Here is a 12,865-nt window from a genome sequence, read left to right as displayed (position 1 = left end):
CCACCTTTACACCACACACAGAGACACATACAAAGCTCTCCCTCGCCCTCCATTTGGAAAATCTGACCATAATTATATCCTCCTGATTCCTGCTTACAACCAAAATCTAAAGCAAGAAGCACCAGTGACTCGGTCAATAAAGAATTGGTCAGATGAAGCAGATGCTAAGCTACAGGACTGTTTTGCTAGCACAGACTGGAATATGTTCTGGGATTCTTCCGATGGCATTGAGGAGTACACCACATCAGTCACTGGCTTCATCAATAAGTGCATCGATGACGTCGTCCTCACAGTGACTGTACGTAAATACCCCAACCAGAAGCCATGGATTACAGGCAACATCCGCACTGAGCTAAAGGGTAGAGCTGCCGCTTTCAAGGAGCGGGACTCTAACCCGGAAGCTTATAAGGAATCCCGCTATTCCCTCCGACGAACCATCAAACAGGCAAAGTGTCAATATAGGACTAAGATCGAATCATACTACACCGGCTCTGACGCTCGTCGGATGTGGCAGGGCTTGCAAACTATTACAGACTACAAAGGGAAGCACAGCCGTGAGCTGCCCAGTGACACGAGCCTACCAGACGAGCTAAATTACTTCTATGCTTGCTTTGAGGCAAGTAACACTGAAATGCATGAGAGCATCACCTGTTCCGGACGACTGTGTGATCACGCTCTCCGTAGCCTATGTGAGTAAGACCTTCATACAGGTCAACATTCACAAGGCCGTAGGGCCAGACGGATTACAAGGACTTGTACTCCGAGCATGTGCTGACCAACTGGCAAGTGTCTTCACTGACATCTTCAACCTCTCCCTGTCTGAGTCTGTAATACCAACATGTTTCAAGCAGACCACCATAGTATCTGTGCCCAAAAACACTAAGGTAACCTACCTAAATGACTTCCGACCCATAGCACTCACGCCTGTAGCCATGAAGTGCTTTGAAAGGCTGGTCATGGCTCACATCAACACCATTATCACAGAAACCCTAGACCGACACAATTTGCATATCGCCCAAACAGATCCACAGATGATGCAATCTCTATTGCGCTCCACACTGCCCTTTCACATCTGGCCAAAAGAAACACCTATGTGAGAATGCTATTCATTGACTACAGCTCAGCGTTCAACACAATAGTGCCCTCAAAGCTCCTCACTAAGCTAAGCACCCTGGGACTAAACATCTCCCTCTGCAACTGGATCCTGGACTTCCTGACGGGCCGCCCCCAGGTGGTAAGGGTAGGTAACAACACATCCGCCACGCTGATCCTCAACACTGGGGCCCCTCAGGGGTATGTGCTCAGTCCCCTCCTGAACTCCCTGTTCACTCATGACTGCATGGCCAGGCACGACTCCAACACCATCATTAGGTTTGCAGATGACACAACAGTGGTAGGGCTGATCACCAACAATGACGAGACAGCCTATAGGGAGGAGGTCAGAGTCCTTGCCGTGTGGTGCCAGGACAACAACCTCTCCCTCAACGTGATCAAGATAACGGAGATGTTTGTGGACTACAGGAAAAAGAAGAGGACCGAGCACGCCCCCATTCTCATCGACGGGGCTGTAGTGGAGCAGGTTGAGAGCTTCAAGTTCCTTGGTGTCCACATCACAAGCAAACTAACATGGTCCAAGCACACCAAGACAGTTGTGAAGAGGGCACGACAAAATGTATTCCCCTAAGGAGACTGAAAAGATTTGGCATGGGTCCTCAGATCCTCAAAAGGTTCTACAGCTGCACCATCAAGAGCATCCTGACTGGTTGCATCACTGTCTGGTATGGCAACTGCTCAGCCTCTGACCGCAAGGCACTACAGAGGGTAGTGCGTACGGCCCAGTACATCACTTGGGCCAAGCTTCCTGCCATCCAGGACCACTATACCAGGCGGTATCAGAGGAAGGCCCTAAAAATGGTCAAAGACTCCAGCCACCCTAGTCATAGTGTCACGTCTCCTCCCGTTGCTCCCCTCCGGCGCTCTGATTCGCCGGTCTACTGAGCCACGGGTCTGAGCGCACCACCTCGGCAACACCGGAATGGAAACCCAACGCACCCTAATCACCTCCAGCGCACCTGCACCTCATCATCTCATCACTACCCCTATATAGCCCTGGACTGTTCAGTGTTGTGTTGTGTGTGATTGTTATTGTGTTGTTGTGTCCTCGCTCTTTGTTGTTCTCTTGCTCAGTGTTAAGTAAACCTTTACATTGTTGATTCCTGCGTCTGCATCTTCGTATCCTCAGTACTCGTCACAGAATCACACACCAATCACGAAGATGGATGCAGCAAGGAATCCTCCTGGAGTTTCCCAGCGCCTCGACCAGCACCAGCAGCAGATTGCGCAGCTGAACGCCGCCATGCAGGAAGTGCTCCAAACGCTGCATAAACGGACCATCGCTCCGGTTCCACCTCAGGGAGCGGTGAGTGCACCCAGTCCACCTCCTCCCGGGCTATCACCAACGTCTAAGGGACCCCTCGCCCTGCCGGACCGCTATGACGGGAAAACAACGAAATGTAGAGGCTGCCTGCTACAGGTTTCACTGTATCTGGCGCGTCAGCCTGGGGGATCTCCATCGGACCAAACCAGGATAGCTCTGGTGATTTCGCTACTGAAGGGAAAGGCGCTGGATTGGGCCACGGCAGTCTGGGAAGGAGGTGAGGCCGCGGCGCTTCCGTACTCCACCTTCCTCGCTCGGTTCAGGGCGGTGTTTGATCATCCCATGGAGGGAAAGGATGGGGGTGAGCGTCTCCTCCGGCTACAACAGGGAGAGGTGGCCGTGTGCGAGTATGCCCTGAGTTTTCGCACGGTGGCGGCGTCTACCGGCTGGAATGAGCGTGCTCTGCGCACAGCCTTCAGGAGAGGCTTACGAGAGGACATCACGACGGAACTCGCATGTCGGGAAGACAAGATCGACCTTGATACCCTCATCGCCACTTCCATTCGTCTTGACGACATGTTGAGAGACCGATGACGTTCCCAACACCTCCCGGAGCGTCGACGCTCACCCCATCTGAGCCATGGAAGCCGCCCTGCCTCCGAGTCCTCACCCATGGAGGTGGGCAGCAGTCCCTACACCACCACAGACCACAGATCCCCTGGCAGCTCCCTATCTAGGTGGTATGGCTCCCGTCGCTGCTCCGTGAGTGTTCCGTCATCACCTGTCACCAAACCATTGTTTTTAGTTCCCCTAACGGTGAATGGTTCTTCCTTCTCTTCGCTTTCTACGGCCATGATAGATTCTGGATCAGCGGGGAACCTTATCGATAGGGAGCTGGTCTCTGAATGGGGGTTGCCCACTGTGCCACTGCCTTCTCCGCTACACGTCACCTCGCTGGACAATAAACCACTTGGATCAGGCACCATTATGCACGTCACTCTCCCCATCACCATCACCATTCCCACATTACCGGAGCACCACGAGGAGCTGTCCTTCCACATTGTCACGTCACCCCTTCACCGGATCGTCTTGGGATTACCCTGGCTCAGACTTTACAACCCCACCATCAATTGGATCAACAAGAGGATCACAGCCTGGTCCCCCTCATGCCGGAGGACTTGGCTGCCGGTGGTTTGTTGTTCCACGTCAGTGGAGAGTTCGGAGTCCGCCCTCCAGCCCAACATTCCACGTGAGTACGCAGATCTCTCCGATGTCTTCTCTGCCTTCAAGGCTAAGTGTCTCCCTCCTCACAGGCCGTGGGACTGCGCCATTGACCTGCTGGAGGGACAACACCCCCCGAAGAGTTGCATTTACTCCCTCTCCATAGCAGAGACTGAGGCCATGGAGAAGTATGTGGCGGAGACCCTGAAACAGGGGTTCATCAGACGCTCTACCTCTCCTGCCTCCGCCAGCTTCTTCTTTGTGGCCAAAAAAGACGGAGGACTGAGACCATGCATTGACTACCGGGGGCTGAACGCAGTCACCACCAAGTACCGGTACCCCCTCCCTCTGGTTCCGTCGGCCATCGAGCAGCTGCGAGGGGCCCGGTACTTTACCAAGTTGGACCTGAGGAGTGCCTACAACCTGATTCGAATCCGGGAAGGAGACGAGTGGAAGACAGCATTCAGCACAACCTCAGGCCACTATGAATACTGCGTCATGCTCTACGGCCTCGCCAACGCACCTTCCGTGTTCCAGTCCTTCGTCAATGACATGTTCCGAGACATGCTGAGTAGACAGGTGGTGGTGTACATTGAAGATATCCTGATCTACTCGGCTACGTTCGAGGAGCACGTCAGGGACAACAGAGCGGTCCAACTCCGCCTCCGGGAACACAGCCTGATGGTGAAGGGGGAGAAATGAGAATTCCACCAACAGGCCATCTCCTTCCTGGGATACAGGATCAGTCCTCAGGGGGTGTTCATGGAAAGAGCGAAGACTGACGCCGTCAGTTCATGGCCAGTCCCCACCACCATCAAGGGCCTACAAAGCTTCCTTGGCTTCGCAAATTTCTACAGGCGTTTCATCAGGTCCTTCAGCTCCATAGCCGCCTCGCTCACCTCTCTCCTTAAGGGGCCTCAGAAGCTGGCTTGGAACCCTGAGGCTGACGCTGCCTTCAAGAGGCTGAAGGAGCGGTTCACCACAGCACCCCTCCTGAAACATCCAGATCCAGCTCGTCCTTTCATCCTGGAGGTGGACGCATCTGAGGAGGGCGTGGGTGGGGTCCTCTCCCAGCGGCAAGGTAAGCCAGAGAAAATGTATCCCTGTGCCTTTTTCTCTAAAAAGCTTACCCCCGCAGAGAGGAACTATGGAGTTGGAGACAGGGAGTTGTTGCCGGTGGTCCTCGCTCTGGGGCGCGTGTATGTACCCACCAGGGTCTGTGACCGCCTGCTGATCTGGGCGCACACCACCCTTACGGCAGGGCACTCCGTCCGGTATGGCCCACCTTGGCTACTGATGTATCCCGCTATATCAACTCCTGTTCTATATGTGCCCAAACAAAGACACTTCGGAACGCCCTGGCAGGCAAACTAGTTCCTCTCCCAGTGCCTCAGCGACCTTGGTCACCCCTGTCCGTAGACTTTGTCACCGACCTCCCACGTTCGGGCGGCTTCACCACAGTCCTGGTGGTCGTAGATTGGTTCTCCAAATCATGCAGTTTTTTGCCACTAACTGGTCTTCCTTCTGCTCTCCAGGTCGCTGAGGTCCTGTTCCAACAGGTATTCCGGCATTCCCGGAGGACATCGTCTCGGACCGTGGCCCCCAATTCACCTCCCGAGTGTGGAAGGCTTTCCTGGAGAAGATCGGGGCCACGGCCAGCCTCACTTCCGGGTATAGGCCTCAGTCAAATGGGCAGGTGGAGCGCATGAACCAGGAGCTGGGGAGGTTTCTTCGTTGCCACTGTCAGGACCCGCAGGGTGAGTGGGCGTGGTTTCTACCCTGGGCAGAATATGCCCAGAACTCCTTCGTTCACTCCTCCACGGGGCTCATTCCCTTCCAGTGCGTCCTGGGGTACCAGCCGGCCCTGGCCCTTTGGACACCCAACCAGACCGATGCGCCCGCTGTCGACGAGTGGTTCTGAAGGGCCGGACAGGTCTGAGACGTGACCATGTCCATCTCCAGAGGGCCATTCGTCGGCAGTGGACCAAGCCGACCGCTACCGCAGTGAGGCCCCCATATTCCAGCCTGGTGATTGTGTCTGGCTGTCCACAAAAAACCTCCCTCTCCGCCTGCCCTGCAAGAAACTGAGCCCCCGGTTTGTGGGGCCGTTTAAGGTCCTCCGGCGGATAAATGAGTTATCGTACCGGCTGCTCCTTCCCCCTCACTACCGTTTCTCACCCACTTTTCATGTGTCTCTCCTCAGGCCGCTGGTTCCTGGTCTTCTGGCGGATGCCGTCCCCCGGGGTACACCCCTTGACGGGAGTCCGGCATATGCGGTGAGGGACCTGCTGGACTCCAGGTTCCGTGGGGGACGGCTCCGTTACCTGGTGGACTGGGAGTCGCGTGTCCGGGGGAGGTACTGTCACGTCTCCTCCCGTTGCTCCCCTCCGCCGCTCTGATTCGCCTGTCTACTGAGCCAACGGTCTGAACGCACCTCCTCGGCAACACCGGAATGGAAACCCAACGCACCCTAATCACCTCCAGCGCACCTGCACCTCATCATCTCATCACTACCCCTATATAGCCCTGGACTGTTCAGTGTTGTGTTGTGTGTGATTGTTATTGTGTTGTTGTTCTCTTGCTCAGTGTTAAGTAAACCTTTACATTGTTGATTCCTGCGTCTGCGCCCTGCCTCTTCGTATGCTCAGTTCTCGTCACACATAGACTGTTCTCTCTGCTACCGCACGGCAAGCGGTACCGGAGCGCCAAGTCTAGGTCCAAGAGGCTTCTAAACAGCTTCTGCCCCCAAGCCATAAGACTCCTGAACATCTAATCAAATGGCTACCCAGACTATTTGCATTGCCCCCCACCCCTCTTTTACGCTGCTGCTACTCTCTGTTTATTATCTATGCATAGTCACTTTAATAACTCTACCTACAAGTACATACTACCCCAATTACCTCGACTAAACGGTGCCCCCGCACATTGACTCGGTACCGGTATCCCCCGTATATAGCCTCGCTACTGTTATTTTACTGCTGCTCTTTAATTAATTGTTACTTTTATTTTGTATTATTTTATATTGTATTTTTTTGTTATTATATATATATATATATATTTGGTATTCTTTCTTAAAACTGCATTGTTGGTTAAGGGCTTGTAAGTAAGCATTTCACTGTAAGGTCTACACCTGTTGTATTCGGCGCATGTGACAAATAACGTTTGATTTGAATACACCCCTGGTCCTGAAGCTGTTTGGACATACTGTATTTCTGGTATTGTTTCAGACCTGCCAGCAGATGGTGCTGTCAGCTCGCAATAGTATACATGTCTTAAAATGTCTGCTGTGGGGAGAGTTGTTTTTGCAATGGTTCTATTTTAATTTGAATCTCATTATTTTACTTCAAGGTGCATTTCATGAGATGTGTTGCAGCTAATTGCAATACATTTAAACTTGTAAAAGATGAATCAATTGAACTTTAAGAAGTAAATGGGATGAATTTACAGTAGTGTATAAAACATTCTCCTTTTCATTCTATTTGACATGACCATTGAGCGAACACTGTTTTTTAGTAATGCAGTATGGCAACGAGGGAGGTGACCCCCACCCACCCCAATTACTCTTGGCGGTTAGTGGTAAACTAAAATAGATTTTTGCACTGTGAAAGGCAAGCAAAAGGTGTTCATCACCTGCATGCCCAGAAGGAGATAGGTAAAACATTTTATATATAATTATATATAATTATTTGAGTGACAGGTGAAAAAGTGTTTGTTATGGCCGCAGGTTCTACATAGCTGGCAGCCGTTCTTTGTTAATGGTTATGTCTTGGAGATGGGCGACAAGGTTCTAACTCCGTCTGCCCTTAAGGTTAGCTGTGTTTACCTCTTAGTGTTTATGCCTGATGCTCTGTGATTATAAAGGCTCTGATGCATTCTGGGTCTTCAGTGTAAGATATCCCACAATGGCCAAAACGGACTGAAACCGGGAGGGACTAATGTATACTAATGAATACGACCCAGCTCTCCACATTCACTCACCTTACCATGTGTTTACACCTTACTTTATTGATTTAGACACATACCAGTCAGATAGGTCATCGGCAGACCGGGGACACATTGTCTATCATTTGTTTAGGCCTAAGAGGACACTATTGACAGGGAAGTGTACTGTACAGTCTTCATCTCACTCCAGAGAATGCAACAACATTACATTGTTAGCTATACAATCAAGTGTCACTATGCTTCTTTCTGTCACTGAATGCCCACCACCTTTTTCCTAATGTCTAGATGAGTGTTGAGGAGAAGAAAAACCTGATGGACAAACTCGTTAACTCAAGTTTTGCTGTCAGCGGGATCACGGTTGAGGACCAAGACTTCTACAAAGTGAGTTATACATTTTTTGTATTATTTTCTACAAACATGACAATATTCTATTAGAGAACATACAAGTGCATCCCTGTGTAAAGATAACAAATATTCTATTGGGAGGCAAAATATCTGGATGAGCAAGTTATGTTGAATGTATAACCTCATACCCCCTTTCCTGTTTATTTTTTTCAAGGTCCCATTCCAAGATGCATTGGATCTGGTGGGAACCAGGAAGGTGTACCTGAAGGGGGGTTATGTCTTCATCCCTCACCAGGACATTGTCACCACCACAAGACTGTCCAAAGCACTCGCGGTAGGGAGATTTTTGTAGACCTCAGTTTAGTTTTTTAATCCCAAAAAATAATTACTACATGGCATGTAACCTGTATGTAATTTGAGTTTAAAGGTGTTCACATCACATAATTCCCAGCCTGACATAAGCTGTTCCTATAGGACTTTATGGAGGTAACTTCATATTATCCTTCATACTAGTAACTTCATATTATCCTAGGAATACTCTGCCCCTCATTAGAAGTCTTAAATCCACGGAGAAGCGAGGGAGGGATATGTTTAGTACGCTCAATCCATTTATTCATTCATTAGAATTGGGGGGGGGGCTATTTACTGGGGGCTATTCCTTCTCTGCAGGCCATATTTACTGGGGGCTATTCCTTCTCTGCAGGCCATATTTACTGGGGGCTATTCCTTCTCTGCAGGTCATATTTACTGGGGGCTATTCCTTCTCTGCAGGTCATATTTACTGGGGGCTATTCCTTCTCTGCAGGTCATATTTACTGGGGGCTATTCCTTCTCTGTAGGTGGAGGAGGGCTCTAACGATGATACCAAAATCGAAAGGAATAACGCATTAAATTAAACTGTGCATTTGTAGTTCTCACAATGCCATTATCACACTAGCTCACAGGGTAAAAGGGATCTCAAATGTCTCTGAGTGGATATCTACCAAGGCCCTGTGTTATGGAGCAATGCCTTCTCTGAATAGTAGAACATAAGTCTGAATAAAAGCTTTGGTACAGTAAATGTAAGCAGTATAGAACATCTTTATGAATGAAATGCATATTTAACATAGTATATTAGAAGATAATGGTCGGCGTGCTTTGGTTAAATGACCGTTCATGCATTTAGCTGTTGTGCTAGTTTGATATGGCCTGTCTTACAGCATGTCTTTGGAGAGCACCAGCATTAAAGGCCCCAGCCCTGACAAGAAAACGATGAATTCCATTGTCAAGGTCCATTGGTCAGACAGCCCGATCAGTCATACATACTTAAACAATGCAATCTAAGATGTCTGCAGTGCATTGTCATTTGCCTACAATGGAGTAATTACCTGCATGGATGTCAGTGAGCAATGAGTGGGATGTCTGATGAGATGATGGTGTGTGTGTTGGGATGACGTGGTTGTGTGAGCGATTGGAAGGCAGTGGGACTGGATAGCTTTTTCCGGCCGTTGATGGGAGTAGGCGGGAAATATGATGGTTTCTTTAGGCCCGGCTGAGAATGGATGACAACGTACACTTGTGTAGGAGTTACAGATAATTCCTGCAAGCCTCCGTCCTCCCCCTCCACGGACCAGACTGAGATTAAAACCAGGCTGAGATTAGAGAGATGTTCTGAGGTTGGCCCTTTAGAAAGTAGAATAACTGTGTTATAGGCTAGACCGCAAGGCTTTTCTCCCAAAGACTGATAACAGTATGCAGCCTAGGCCTCTTTGTTGGAGCCCCATTCCCCTTGGCCTATGTCATTATAGCATTCTTTATTGTGCTCCTTGCTACATGTATAGTAGGTCCTAATTGGCCATTTGGAAGTTTCCCTTGGAAAAAAGATTTGCTGTTGCTGTAATATAAACTGCTGTGAGAGATGGTTTATTATATGGGAAAATCACATGATTACTTACACCAACGTGTTTAGTGTTGATCGTGTAGATCTGAGCTCTGCTGATAGCCATATATAAAGTGTTGTATATCAGGTGCTGAGAAATATAAACAACTGTCAAATGTGTTTCCAGTAAGCTTCTCTGCCTTACGATACATCATGCAGTATTTGTGTAGGCTGGCCTGTAGTAATTGAAGACAGTCAGTGCTAAGAACAGGTACTGGGGCCTTTTTAGATGCTACCAAAAAGAAATAATATATACAGTTGAAGTCGGAAGTTTACATACACCTTAGCCAAATACATTTAAACTCAGTTTTTCACAATTCCTGACATTTAATCCTAGTAAAAATTCCCTGTCCTAGGTCAGTTAGGATCACCACTTTATTTTAAGAATGTGAAATGTCAGAATAATAGTATAGATAATTATTTATTTCAGCTTTTATTTCTTTCATCACATTCCCAGTGGGTCAGAAGTTTACATACACTCAATTATTATTTGGTAGCATTGCCTTTAAATTGTTCAACTTGAGTCAAACATTTCGGGTAGCCTTCCACAAGCTTCCCACAATAAGTTGGGTGAATTTTGGCCCATTCCTCCTGACAGAGCTGGTGTAACTGAGTCAGGTTTGTAGGCCTCCTTTCTCGCACACGCTTTTTCATTTCTGCCCTCAAATGTTCTATAGAATTGAGGTCAGGGCTTTGTGATGGCCACTCCAATACCTTGATTTTGTTGTACTTAAGCCATTTTGCCACAACTATGGAAGTATGCTTGGGGTCATTGTCCATTTGGAAGACCCATTTGCAACCAAGCTTTAACTTCATGACTGATGTCTTGAGATGTTGCTTTAATATATCCACATAATTTTCCTTCCTCATGATATCATCTATTTTGTGAAGTGCACCAGTCCCTCCTGCAGCAAAGCACCCCCACAGCATGATGCTGCCACCCCCGTGCTTCACGGTTGGGATGGTGTTCTTCGGCTTGCAAGGTATCCCCTTTTTCCTCCAAACATAACGATGGTCATTATGGCCAAACAGTTCAATTTTTGTTTCATCAGACCAGAGGACATTTCTCCAAAAAGTACAATCTTTGTCCCCATGTGCAGTTGCAAACAGTAGTCTGGCTTTTTTATGGCGGTTTTGGAGTAGTGGCTTCTTCCTTGCTGAGCGGCCTTTCAGGTTATGTCGATATAGGACTCGTTTTACTGTGGATATAGATACTTTTGTACCTGTTTCCTCCAGCATCTTCACAAGGTCCTTTGCTGTTGCTCTGGGATTTATTTGCACTTTCGCACCGAAGTACGTTCATCTCTAGGAGACAGAACGCGTCTCCTTCCTGAGCTTTATGATGGCTGCGTGGTCCCATGGTGTTTATACTTGCGTACTATTGTTTGTACAGATGAACGTGGTACCTTCAGGCATTTGGAAATTGCTCCCAAGGATGAACCAGACTTGTGGAGGTCTACAAATTTTTTTCTGAGGTTTTGGCTGATTTCTTTTGATTTTCCTATGATGTCAAGCAAAGAGGCACTGAGTTTGAAGGTAGGCCTTGAAATACATCCACAGGTACACCTCTAATTGACTCAAATGATGTCAGTTAGCCTATCAGAAGCTTCTAAAGCCATGACATCATTTTCTGGAATTTTCCAAGCTGTTTAAAGGCACAGTCAACTTAGTGTATGCAAACTTCTGACCCACTGGAATTGTGATACAGTGAATTATAAGTGAAATAATCTGTCTGTAAACAATTGTTGGAAAAATTACTTGTGTCATGCACAAAGTAGATGTCCTAACCGACTTGCCAAAACTATAGTTTGTTAACAAGAAATTTGTGGAGTGGTTGAAAAACGAGTTTTAATGACTCCAACCTAAGTGTATGTAAACTTCCGACTTCAACTGTAGAATAATATTATAGGTGAAGTCAGAAGGTGTTCCTAATTCTAAAATGGATTTTAAAAATGTTATGTTTGACATTTTTGCAAATGTATAAAAAATAAAAAATATCACATTTACGTAAGTATTCAAACCCTTTACTCAGTACTACGTTGAAGCACCTTTGGTAGCGATTACCGCCTCGAGTCTTCTTGGCACACATGTATTTGGGGAGTTTCTCCCATTCTTCTCTGCAGATCCTTTCAAGCTCTGTCAGGTTGGATGGGGAGCGTTGCTGTACAGCTATTTTCAGGTCTCTCCAGAGATGTTAGATCGGGTTCAAGTCCGGGCTCTGGCTGGGCCACTCAAGAACATTCAGAGACTTGTCCCAAAGCCACTCCTGCGTTGGGGCGGCAGGTAGCTTAGTGGGTAAGAGCGTTGTGCCAGTAACCAAAAGGTCGCTGGTTCTAATCCCTGAGCCGACTAGGTGAAAAATCTGTCGATGTGCCCTTGAGCAAGGCACTTAACCCTAATTGCTCCTGTAAGTCGCTCTGGATAAGATCGTCTGCTAAATGACTAAAATGTAAATGTCTTGGCTGTGTGCTTAGTGTCGTTGTCTTATTGGAAGGTGAACCTTCGCCCCTGTTTGAGGTCCTGAGCGCTCTAGAGCAGGTTTTCATCAAGGATCTCTCTGTACTTTGCTCCGTTCATCTTTCCCTCAATCCTGACTAGTCTCCCAGTCCCTGCCGCTGAAAAACATCCCCACAGCATGATGCTGCCACCACAATGCTTCACAGTAGGGATGGTGTCAGGTTTCCTCCAGACGTAACGCTTGGCATTCAGGCCAAAGAGTTCAATATTGGTTTCATCAGACCAGAGAATCTTGTTTCTCATGGTCTGAGAGTCCTTTAGGTGCCTTTTGGCAAACTCCAAGCGGGCTGTCATGTGCCTTTTACTGAGGAGTGGCTTCCGTCTGGCCACTCTACCATAAACGTCTGATTGGTGGAGTGCTGCAGAGATGATTGTCCTTCTGGAAGGATCTCCCATCTCCACAGAGGAACTCTGGAGCTCTGTCAGAGTGACCATCGGGTTCTTGGTCACCTCTCTGACCAAGGCCTTTCTTCCCCGATTGCTCAGTTTGGCCAGGTGGCCAGCTCTAGGAAGTCTTGGTGGTTCCAAACTTCTTCCATTTAAGA

At 48.3% G+C, this 12,865-nt stretch overlaps 1 pseudogene; it reads left to right on the top strand.

Moving 5' to 3' along the window:
- Window positions 1-12,865, top strand: part of LOC121548087 — a 121,713-nt pseudogene that overhangs the window by 8,289 nt on the left and 100,559 nt on the right.

Source organism: Coregonus clupeaformis, chromosome 31, assembly GCF_020615455.1.
Source record: "Coregonus clupeaformis isolate EN_2021a chromosome 31, ASM2061545v1, whole genome shotgun sequence".
Classification (NCBI taxonomy): Eukaryota; Metazoa; Chordata; class Actinopteri; order Salmoniformes; family Salmonidae; genus Coregonus; species Coregonus clupeaformis.
Note: the sequence above shows the minus strand (reverse complement) of the source record. Positions and strands in the feature narration are given on the sequence as shown.